General features: G+C 38.8%; 1 protein-coding gene across 1 annotated transcript in view; it reads right to left on the bottom strand.

Annotated features, from left to right (window-relative positions):
- LOC124590930 (E3 ubiquitin-protein ligase Su(dx)) overlaps positions 1 to 10,976 on the bottom strand; it is a 143,010-nt gene extending 132,034 nt beyond the window's left edge. The window contains exon 1 of the mRNA XM_047131686.1: positions 10,605 to 10,976. The gene's annotated coding sequence lies outside the window, so the exon portion shown is untranslated. The remainder of the gene's footprint in view (positions 1 to 10,604) is intronic.
- Positions 10,977 to 12,119: the final 1,143 nt, after the last annotated feature.

Genomic DNA, 12,119 nt, shown 5'->3' with positions numbered 1-12,119 from the left:
AATTACGCGAAGCGAAATGTAGTGTGAGGAGGGCTATGCGAGAGGCGTTCAATGAATTCGAAAGTAAAGTTCTATGTACTGACTTGGCAGAAAATCCTAAGAAATTTTGGTCTTATGTCAAAGCGGTAGGTGGATCAAAACAAAATGTCCAGACACTCTGTGACCAAAATGGTACTGAAACAGAGGATGACAGACTAAAGGCCGAAATACTAAATGTCTTTTTCCAAAGTTGTTTCACAGAGGAAGATTGCACTGTAGTTCCTTCTCTAGATTGTCGCACAGATGACAAAATGGTAGATATCGAAATAGACGACAGAGGGATAGAGAAACAATTACAATCGCTCAAAAGAGGAAAGGCCTCTGGACCTGATGGGGTACCAGTTCAATTTTACACAGAGTACGCGAAGGAACTTGCCCCCCTTCTTGCAGCGGTGTACCGTAGGTCTCTAGAAGAGAGTAGCGTTCCAAAGGATTGGAAAAGGGCACAGGTCATCCCCGTTTTCAAGAAGGGACGTCGAACAGATGTGCAGAACTATAGACCTATATCTCTAACATCGATCAGTTGTAGAATTTTGGAACACGTATTGTGTTCGAGTATAATGACTTTTCTGGAGACTGGAAATCTACTCTGTAGGAATCAGCACGGGTTTCGAAAAAGACGGTCATGTGAAACCCAGCTCGCGCTATTCGTCCACGAGACTCAGATGGCCATAGACACAGGTTCACAGGTAGATGCCGTGTTTCTTGACTTCCGCAAGGCGTTCGATACAGTTCCCCACAGTCGTTTAATGAACAAAGTAAGAGCACATGGACTATCAGACCAATTGTGTGATTGGATTGAGGAGTTCCTAGATAACAGGACACAGCATGTTATTCTCAATGGAGAGAAGTCTTCCGAAGTAAGAGTGATTTCAGGTGTGCCGCAGGGGAGTGTCATAGGACCGTTGCTATTCACAATATACATAAATGACCTGGTGGATGACATCGGAAGTTCACTGAGGCTTTTTGCAGATGATGCTGTGGTGTATCGAGAGGTTGTAACAATGGAAAATTGTACTGAAATGCAGGAGGATCTGCAGCGAATTGACGCATGGTGCAGGGAATAGCAACTGAATCTCAATGTAGACAAGTGAAATGTGCTGCGAATACACAGAAAGATAGATCCTTTATCATTTAGCTACAAAACAGCAGGTCAGCAACTGGAAGCAGTTAATACCATAAATTATCTGGGAGTATGCATTAGGAGTGATTTAAAATGGAATGATCATATAATGTTGATCGTCGGTAAAGCAGATGCCAGACTGAGATTCATTGGAAGAATCCTAAGGAAATGCAATCCGAAAACAAAGGAAGTAGGTTACAGTACGCTTGTTCGCCCACTGCTTGAATACTGCTCAGCAGTGTGGGATCCATACCAGATAGGGTTGATACAAGACAGAGAGAAGATCCAACAGAGAGCAGCGCGCTTCGTTACAGGATCATTTAGTAATCGCGAAAGCGTTACGGAGATGATAGATAAACTCCAGTGGAAGACTCTGCAGGAGAGACGCTCAGTAGCTCGGTACGTGCTTTTGTCAAAGTTTCGAGAACGTACCTTCACCGAAGAGTCAAGCAGTACGTTGCTCCCTCCTACGTATATCTCGCGAAGAGACCATGAGGATAAAATCAGAGAGATTGGAGCCCACACAGAAGCATACTGACTATCCTTCTTTCCACGAACAATACGAGACTGGAATAGAAGGGAGAACCGATAGAGGTACAGAAGGTACCCTCTGCCACACACCGTCAGGTGGCTTGCGGAGTATGGATGTAGATGTAGATGTAGAAACCAGTCTCTGGATTGAAGAACACAAAAATAACAGGTGAAGTAAAATTTATGATACCAATGGTTTTTTGCTTTTGCGTAAGTTGGTTGTGTTCAAAGTTGTGAATTTTGTGTGTTATATTTTTGGGTTAATATTTGTTTTGGAATTGTATCATTATTCTCATTGTCATATATTTAGTTTTTACCTACTCAAGACCCCCTACTTCCAGCAGCAATCCCATTAGTTTCATTTTATTTCTAGATTTAAATACTTCACATTATTTATGGTTTTTCATGGGTGTAATGAGTGGCATCATAATCACCATATTATATATGCTTGAAATAGGGCTGTCTGCCGCATTGATGATGTCATGGATCAAATGAGATGGATGGAATCACAACTTTCGGTAATCCCTTTTTGATTTGCTGTATGGTTTTCTCAGATTTCCAGTTTTTTGCTTTACTTCTGTAAGCAACTAGGTGTACCTTTGCGCTTGAGTAAAGACTTTCATCCTGATCATCTGACATGGAGAAGTACACTAATATGACTTCTTTGTTGTTAATTGTGGAAGGAAATGAGTTTCATTTGGAAATGATTTCTGTTTGTGGTTGTTAACACTACTTAAGAGTAAATGTATTGCAAAGAAAGCAAAGCATTCTAAGGTCTTTGATAAAGTTTTTGCAAGATGTTTTGTCATCTACATTATATATCCTCGCAACTCATTTCTCTAGAATGGAGACTGTAGCTGAATATCCTACAGAATACTCTCTGGACAACAAGGAGTAAAGATCAACCAGCAATATTCTTTGCAAGTCACAGGAACTAAAATGAGCTCAAAATACAAAGCACAATACACTGCTATTTGCTTTCCTTCAACTTATCGCTACATTATTGATTTTTCCCTTTGCTGTTCATGTGGGCAGCACAAGGAGTTTAAAAAAATTTGACCCATAGTGTCCATTTTTGTTATCTAAATTTACAAAACTCAATTTTCATTATAACTATATGCAGACATCGTAATAGTAAAATCAAGACTGTACAGCCCAGATTTTTCTGTAAAACAGTTGCCATATTTTTCAAAATGAAATACAATATCATCGCTTATGTTTCAAATAACTACAATGAAAAATGAGGAACAAATGATGTGTCACTCATAAAACAACTTAGATTTTAGGAGCATATTGAAATAGGAAGGCCACCAGTTAATATGCGTCAAAATAACTCAAACCTCATCTGCAGATGACTAGAGTTAACAATGTACAAAGATTTTATAATTCCTAATGACAAACAAAAGCATTGTTCCAATACAAGCATAATATAATTTAAAGTATTTATGGATATTCAGCAAATCAAATCAAGAAGTGTATCAACATTTCCAAAATTCTGCCTGCAGAAGAGCACTGTTGAATCTACAGCAATATCTTTGAAACATCAAGGAATACATTGCAATTATGAGCTGCAGAAAAATAAAATTACAGACATTGTAAGAAATTTACCAAGCATTATTAAACAATAAGTTATCATGGCATGATTAACATGATGGACATACAAGCCCCCAACCTATCCAGCAGATCAGACTGTAAAAAAAAAGGGAAAGATTTTTATCAAGGCACGTACTTCTTTGGCTTCTACGACCTGCAAGGAAGCTACAACTGTCCAACCTAATCATCACCTTAGGTTATGCTACAGTTCAGGACTGTACAGTATCATGATCTTTAATGCAGTCGCCATCTTGACTACACTTATCTAGGTCTAGAATACAGTACGACAGACAACTTCATCCTCCTCCATGATTAAACAACATGATCCAAGCCATCACCCACAAGAACAAATTGAGTTGTAAACAAACACATGAAAGAAAAGTAGAACTGAAACAAACAAAAACATTAAAGCACCATCTGCAATATATATGATGTCAAGCTTGAAAGAATATCCTGTATTGTTCACTAAACCACAAGTTATTGCCCTTTTGGGTAGAGAGGAATATTTTATACAAGTCATCAGCTCTGAAAAGTGACTTCGGGAAATATAAGGTACAAGTCAGTTTGTCACCATAACCAGCTTTCTTTTCACATGTATTGGTTTTACCAATTCTTCACCAGACACCTACCAACCTAACCTGGCCTCAGGTAAAACTACAAATCAATCTATCAGCATAACCAGGTTCTTTGGCTTCATCCACTAACAACAAGACTGAATATATGCACTAGAAGGTGATGTCACAGGAGTCATTAACATTATATCATCAGTCAAAGTTGACGATTCGTACTGAATCTTTCCCCTGATGCCATCTCTTCTGTAAGCATCTGATCAACTGTGATGAAGCTCTAATACGTTTGTTGTAGCTTTGGCATTTACATTAAGTCATTAGATCCCAACTTTTTTGAGACCATTTCCCCAGAGTGCAATCAGATATCAGCAAGTAGCCTCTCTTCCCCAACCATTATCAGCATTACCTCAGAGTTTAATTACATATTAGCTACTACCCATCCCTTTCTATCCCCATTGTTAACATCAGTAAAGGTTACAATGAAAAGGAATTTTCTCTGAAAGTTATTTTTTTGGAATGATGTAAGATACTAATATTTAGTTTTTACAAGTTTTTTATTGTGCCATGAACTGGTGGGTCAATGAGTGATTTGGTACTGCTTATTTCTAACAATATCTTTATATAATGAAGAAGCAATTATAAGTGCATTTCATCAGGAAAGAAAGCTAACTATTCACCTTTATGGAGATTCACCTTCATCAAGAGACTTGTTACAAGATACGCTTCCTCTGCACCGCTTTTCTCCCTAGTGACATTTGCTTCATCCACAACCTGCACTTCCATTGAAATCAAACAACTTAAAAAGTGTGCGCTATAGTAACTGTTTGTATATCGACTGATGAGTCATTATTTCTGAAATGGCAAAAATTAGAAGACTTCAGGCTGTTAACGTGTCTAAGCACTGCCACTAATAATAGCAGTACCAATAATGTGTATGCACTACAGCAGTGTACTACCTATGGAAATACGGAAGCGTCCGATCCCGCCCTTCTGCTTTGACCCATGACGTCACAAATATGGCGGAAACGACCATAAACCACGATTCCAATATGGCGCACAAAGTCGGTACGTACACATTATGAGGACGAAAATACATCGAAAAACACACACACACACACACACACACACACACACACACACACACACACACACACACACACTTTCCACAAAAAGTCTAATGACACTAACGGGACAATCGCAGGAAATGGGGTGTTTTTAGGTGGGGCAAACTAAATATTAACAAATTTAGACACCCATCCCCATACAAAACCACACAAAACAACAAAAAAACCGATATCACAAAACTCCCCAAATACCACGAAACAATATCATCTGGAATCGGACACTTCCCTTGATGTATATAGCTCAAAAGCAGCTCCCGATCACATAAATTAGGATCAAACACTTCCCTTGGCCTATGCAGCTCAAAAACATCTCCCGATTCCATTATAAACAACATACACAGCCACACATTGGGATCGAACACTTCCCTTGACCTGCGCACTGTTAATTTTATCCGTCATATCCACTCCTGAACAAAAACAACCGATTAATTTTACTAAAATTACCACACGATGTACAGCGAAAAACAATAAATTAACCTTCCCACAAATTCATTAACTCACTAAAACGAATTCCACTACAAAAACAGCCGACACACTAGCAATTCTGGATAATGAACAAAAGCAAACTGCCCATTACACCACACAAACAAAAACCCTGAACATACCACCAGAGAGCACAACAAACCACAACACGACGACATCTACAAACACGCCACACACAAACCAAACTCCGCACCGTCATGACGTCACACACAACACCCTTACGTCACGGGTCAAAGCCAGCGCGTGGGATCGGACGCTTCTGTCGACCCCTACCTATTACACTGTTACTGTTAGTGCTGTGCTGTCAATTTGTTTACTGCTTCAAGTCCATATAATGAAGCAGGTTTTGGTCTTTTGCTGGAGATCCCAACAACTCATTTTTATGAGATATTTAAGCATCTATGTGATACGTATGTCTGAATTTTACTGTCATAGCAAGGAAGATGTTCACATATTCGATTAACAAACTATAAGTTCCACCACACTGTACACACGTTAATGCTATTATTTGAAAAAAAAAAAAAAAAAAAAAAAAAAAAAGTGAATGATTCAGAAACTGAAAAAGATTGTTAAGTGATTGTTTTTCTGAAATCAAATTAGTAGCAGTATGGCACTCTGCAAATACAAGATGCATCATTATGTATAAAAAGGAGGCATATTCCGTACTTACACTAGGTATTCATCCTGCATAATTTTGATGTCATTTGAAAAAGGTTAAAAGTCCTTCACAGAGTACAGAACTGTCACCTTTATCAAATGACACACTTGTAACAGAATATCACATGTTGTTGTTTTTCATCCATGACACAGCTTTCTTTCCTCTGCCTAATGCTAGAACAACTGTCGAAAAATGGGTGCTGCAGTGGAGGAGATATTTCCGAAACCCAAGAAACAATGTGGTGTAGGAAATACTGAGCTTTGTAAATGACAGATAATTAAAACTGCAAAAATTAAAAGCTCAGCTCAAGTAAATCATATGGGGAAATTCATATCTGCAGTTAAAACAGGAGAATAATGCAAGTAATTATATCTAGGTTGTAGATTCAAATGGCTCTGAGCACTATGGGACTTAACATGTATGGTCATCAGTCCCCTAGAACTTAGAACTACTTAAACCTAACTAACCTAAGGACATCACACAACACCCAGTCATCACGAGGCAGAGATATCTAGGTTGTAGGAAATGGTATGATATATGATCTTAAATTTAATTTGAAAATACTTTCTTTTCAACTATAAGTCAGTACAATACAACAACAACTCAATGATAGGAAACTGGCACTTGCATTTGATTGTATTCCTGTGTACTTGACAGCTTGGAGTTTAATTAAAAGCAAACAATTATTTAGTTTATTTTTGCAGATGTCATCAGTAATTCTTTGCAGGCACAGATGGTATCGCACAGACAGGCACTGTAAGCAATGTTTGTTCCATGGAATAAACAAAAATGCAAAAGATGTTTATTTGAATTGACTGGATACCAGTTAAAAGACAACGAATCCACTAACGAGGCAATCCAAAATGCTGTACATTTCTGTACCATGTTGTGGCTAATGGTATTCACAAAAAGATTTGAAAAATCTGTGTTTATCAGATTGTTGGGAAAAACAAAGCAATGTGTTGAGCAACTTTGTAAACTCAAAATGGCTGCTAGTAAGTCACCAATAGATGAGAGAGGTAAAACTTCAAATCCAAAAGCTGTCTCACGAGGAGAACTACTTAAAATCCATAATCACATCTTGTCATTTCCTACAAAGGAACTCAATGTGTAGTAAGAGATATAGCCAACCTCAATGCTAGACTTACAGTGAAAGTAATGCATTCTCTTTCCAAACAGAATTATCCAACAAGTAAAATAACACACAAATACCATGCAAAGTACTTCCATGGCAACTTCTCATATAGGTTTGGAGGCCACAAATACGAACATATTTTAAATGTGAGAAACTGAATGTCAAAATAAAGAATCCTCACTTAAATGATGCAGCAAAGGGACCAGTGGTGACACTTTTAGTGTACAAAAGGAGAAGCAAAAAAATTAGCAGGAACTCAATGTAATTGAAATAAGAAGCAGAAGTGAAGAACATGTAGCAGCCATTTCTTTTGTTTTCATGCAAAATCTCCCACTGCCACAAATTCCTGTTCAAGAAATGTTTTTAACAGACAACTTTGGGTAAATGTGTTTAATATCTGTAACTTAAAAACATGAAATCCTTGTCTCCATTTTTCCAACAGAGGTCAAGCAAAACAGGGTTGTAATGAAGTTGCTCCTATATTGACAGTGATCATACTTGTTTTCAGACGTTTGCCCTGCACAGATCGGAATCTTTCAATGGTAAGATTCCTTCTGTCACTTCTGCAGCACTGGCAATTTTGTCTCCTGGAGGTAAGTACTAGTCAGCCATACTGTCCTAGTAATTTTAGATTGCTCAATGTAGATGTAGATTGTTTCACACGTTACTTCCTCTTGCATGGATACAGTGCATTGCCTGGATATGTGTCACTGTTCAAAATAACACCTACTCCATTCACATTTATGTCACATAATGGTGTAATGGGAATTTATATTTACGGCACAGGCCCCCTACATTTAACAATTCTACATTCTGAAGGAATGTAACAATATTATGAAAAGGATAGTTGCTACTCAACGTATAGCAGATATGCTGAGTTGTAAATAAGAGACTGTCGGAAAATGAGCTTTTGGCCAGGAAAGCCTTTGTCAAAACACACACACGCAAACGCAACTCACACACACATGACCACAGTCTATGGCTTCAGCTGCCAGAGACTGTGGTCCTATGTGTGTGAGTTGTGTTTGCGCTTGCACGTGTGTGGTGTGTTTTTATTCGACAAAGGCATTGTTGGCCGACAGCTCACTTTCCGACCGTCTTTTTGTTGTGCATATCTGTGACTCAGCATCTCCACTACATGATAAGTAGCAGCTACCCTTTTCATAATATTTTTAGATTATGAAGATCTGAGGAAATTTGTTCACTGACACAGTAGACATGAAGCTTGTAGGCAAGTGTGTTTTCTACTTCAGGATACAGTATATAAACACCTGCTTCAAAAGAAACTCTAAATCTGTTTTCTAACAAGTTTTCAGTATTGTAAATTCAAAATTTTCTTGACGCATGTGTAAAATGGAATATTGAGAGAGGTGTCACTGTTAAAGCAATGGAGTCACATTCAAAAACAATCCTGGTTCAAATCCCCACATGGCCACCATGTCGATTTTGTTTGTTTGCCTTAGCATGGAAGGTGAATACCAGGATGGATCCAATGAATCAGCCATAGTTTATTTCCTGTGTCATATGAAATAACAAATATATATGGAAAAGGAGAGTTATCTTCCATATTATCATGCAGTAGTTCCAATAACTAACTTGTGTCAATGAGTGTACAGCACACTATCATCTTTAAGTGACTTTGACAGCATTTCCATTTGGTATGATGAATGGCAGCATGCTCTAACTGATGAAAAATGTAAACTGCTGCAGGTAAGCAGAAAACCAATCCTATATATAATGTTCAAATACAGTATAAGTACAATGCTCTTTCACATAGTCATATCAATTAAATATCTGTATGTACTATTGCAACATGACATGAAATGGAACTAGGCCTAGCTTGTAAGGTTGGTTGTAGGGAAGGCAAATGGCCGACTTTGGTTTACCGGGAGAACTCCAGGAAAACATAGCTCATCTATAAGTTGATTGTACAGAACACTTGTGCAACACATTCTCAAGAACTGCTGAAGTGTTTGGATCACCAACAATTCATACTTGACACTGTAGCAATTCAGAGACATGCTGCCAGGTTTGTTACTGGTATGTTTCAACAACACAAGTGTTATGAAAATGAAACATGGACTGAAATGGGAGTCCCTGCTGGGAGGAAGACATTCTCTTCATGAAACTTTATTGAGAAAATTTAGACAACCAGGTTTTGTGACAGACTGCAGATTGATTCTACTGGCATCAACATTCATTTTACATAAAGACCATGTAGACAAGGTACAAGAAATCAGGGCTTTACTTCAACACATAGACATGTCATCCCCCTCCACTCCCATTTGTGAATTGAACAGAAAATGGGTGACTAGCAGAAGCACAAAGTACCCTCTGCTGTGGTTTGCACAGCAGTTTGCTGAATATGTATGCAGAGGTAGAATTCAACCACAAGTACAACACAATAATTATTATAATAAACCTAGTTTTGGGTAACTTCAGATTTATACTGTGACATCAAATTAGCAGCACAGAAAGGCCACACCAAGACAGATGGCTATCAGTCACTATATGTCAACGTGTTTCGAAAGTGTTTGTCTGAAGAATGAGTTAAGTCCATCATTTCAGCATCATGAATGTGCACTGAAATTACCTATTCTTTAGGTAGGCCCTACTATTCAATACTGCTATTTTTAAATACAAGACGAATAGACAGAGTCTGATTGTAGACACTGTGACTCACAGCACACAAGGCATTGTTCTGTACCCTCTACGAAAATAAGTTTCGAATCCTTGAACCCAACCTATAAAAATGAGACCTAAATAGTATAAAACATAGCTTCACATTGTGTTACGGCTAACCGATCACGAAAACCAAAATCTGAGGAGATTTAATACGAAATTCACAGCAGATGGATTGCCTAATATCCATTCCTAGACAACAATGACATCTATCAGTCTCATCAACAAACAATGTTTATCAGTCATTAGTTTTCATGGGGGCTGTGAAACACTTATTGCAAATATTTAGGGTGACTTACTTAAACAATGTTTAGTTCTGAATTAAAGATGCCAGATAACTAAACTTTTTTTTTTATTTGGTGGAAAACTTCAAAAGAAAAACATAACATTTGAAGACTGGTACACTGGTCACCTGAACGGTACAGTGACGATGGCGACCATTAAACATTTGAAATGTTAACCGAGGTCGACTTTAAACGTGTCAATGTATGTTGTTTCTTCCAATTAAAGTGATGTAGCGGGCGCTCCATTGCGTCGAGGTTCATATCACAGAATGATTATCTAAGATTATCAACCAGTGTGGTAAACTGAGTTAATTTCCCACAGTCTTATCAACTACTTCACACATATTGACATTCCAGTGGAATAGCAGAGAAACAGTGCTTACCTCTCTGCATTTACGTCTTCCTTCATTTAGTACACACAGTACTTAGTTTTACATCGGCTTTTACACAGCCACTCGCTTACACCTTGTCTTTCGGCCAATCCCACTGTTTCAAACGTATCACCGTCACTGTTATCAGCTGAAATGCTTTACGAAACATAGTTTGACATAGGATACGTTTGTGTTGACATTTACTATCAAAATACTGCTGGCTTGCATTGCTTTCTAATCAGGCTGTGAGAATACAAATTCTATTACATGTCGTTTACGTTACACTTAACATTCCCTACGTAACGCATTAGCAAAATTCAACTGAAAATTTTTGACTTTTTTCCACTTGACTTCCGACGGTATCTTCCACTATCCACTCGTGACGTCATACGTGAGCTTTGTACTATGTTCAGATTGCCAGAGAGAGAACGTGTAGTGCTATCTTGCCGTGGTACTCTTTGACCAATCTCGCAGTCGTCTAGTATTTATTCATTCCGTGTACTGTTTATCTTGTTGCATTGACTGCTAATTTCACTTGGTAGACATCTAGTTACTTCGAGATTTGATTGTGCCTTCATGGGTGCGTTGATCGTGTGATGTGTTTGTCATCTTCAAATATGACTGCTTATCTATCAATCAAGACCGTCGGCAGATTGTAGCGGTCTCGGTTGTCGTGTCTTCCACCGATTCGCTGAATGAACCAGTTATCAGAGCTGCGAGACTTCTCATACAGCTTTGTAGGAGATTTCTTAATCTGCTGCATAACCTCCTGCTCTTCTGCGGCTTCGTGCCGGTATTTGGCTGGGAAGTGAGTCAGGATATGGAAGAGCTGACTGAGCGCTTTGTTTTGCATAATCTGGAGGATCTTCATATGAGTCGGAGCCGCATTTCGCCCTATTGGTGATGAATAGTTCGTCACTGGAAGTATTGATAACATATAAACGTGAAGGCTGCAATCAGTGGACAACGCCGAGGTTTGCTTGAGTAGTGGGTAGAGAGGGCACAACTACTGCAGTGTCCTCTTGTTGATGTCACTGATGAGCCGTTGCCATGTTAGTTTGCTATCTAGTAAGGGGACCAAGTATCTTGCAATGGATGTCCATTCTGTTGGCATACCACAAAGCTGGATGGGTTGTATCACAGGTTTCCGGCACTTGGTGAGTATGAATACTTGGCTTTTGACGCCATTGAATCCTATTCATCACCTAGCTGCCCATGCTCTAAGGTTTCTGCAAGCTTCCTTCAATTGATGGTGCACTACCTGCGGCTGTCTGCTCCAGGTATACAAGATAGTGTCATCAGCTTATGCAGCTGCAAAGGCATGAGGTGTTATCAGCAGGCCTTATGCGTATATGGAGTACAACACAGAGCTTATTACAGAACCCTGTGTCACCCTTGTGTGCACACATCTCATGGTGAAAGTCGCATCGTCGTCCCCTTTGACGTTGAAACTACGATTCTGCGAATAGCTCATTCGGAATCGGACATATGAGCCGTCAGTGTCAAGGTCGAACAGCTTGTGTGGGA

Source organism: Schistocerca americana, chromosome 2 (assembly GCF_021461395.2).
Source record: "Schistocerca americana isolate TAMUIC-IGC-003095 chromosome 2, iqSchAmer2.1, whole genome shotgun sequence".
NCBI classification, from domain to species: Eukaryota; Metazoa; Arthropoda; class Insecta; order Orthoptera; family Acrididae; genus Schistocerca; species Schistocerca americana.
This window is presented reverse-complemented; position numbering and strand designations above follow the sequence as displayed.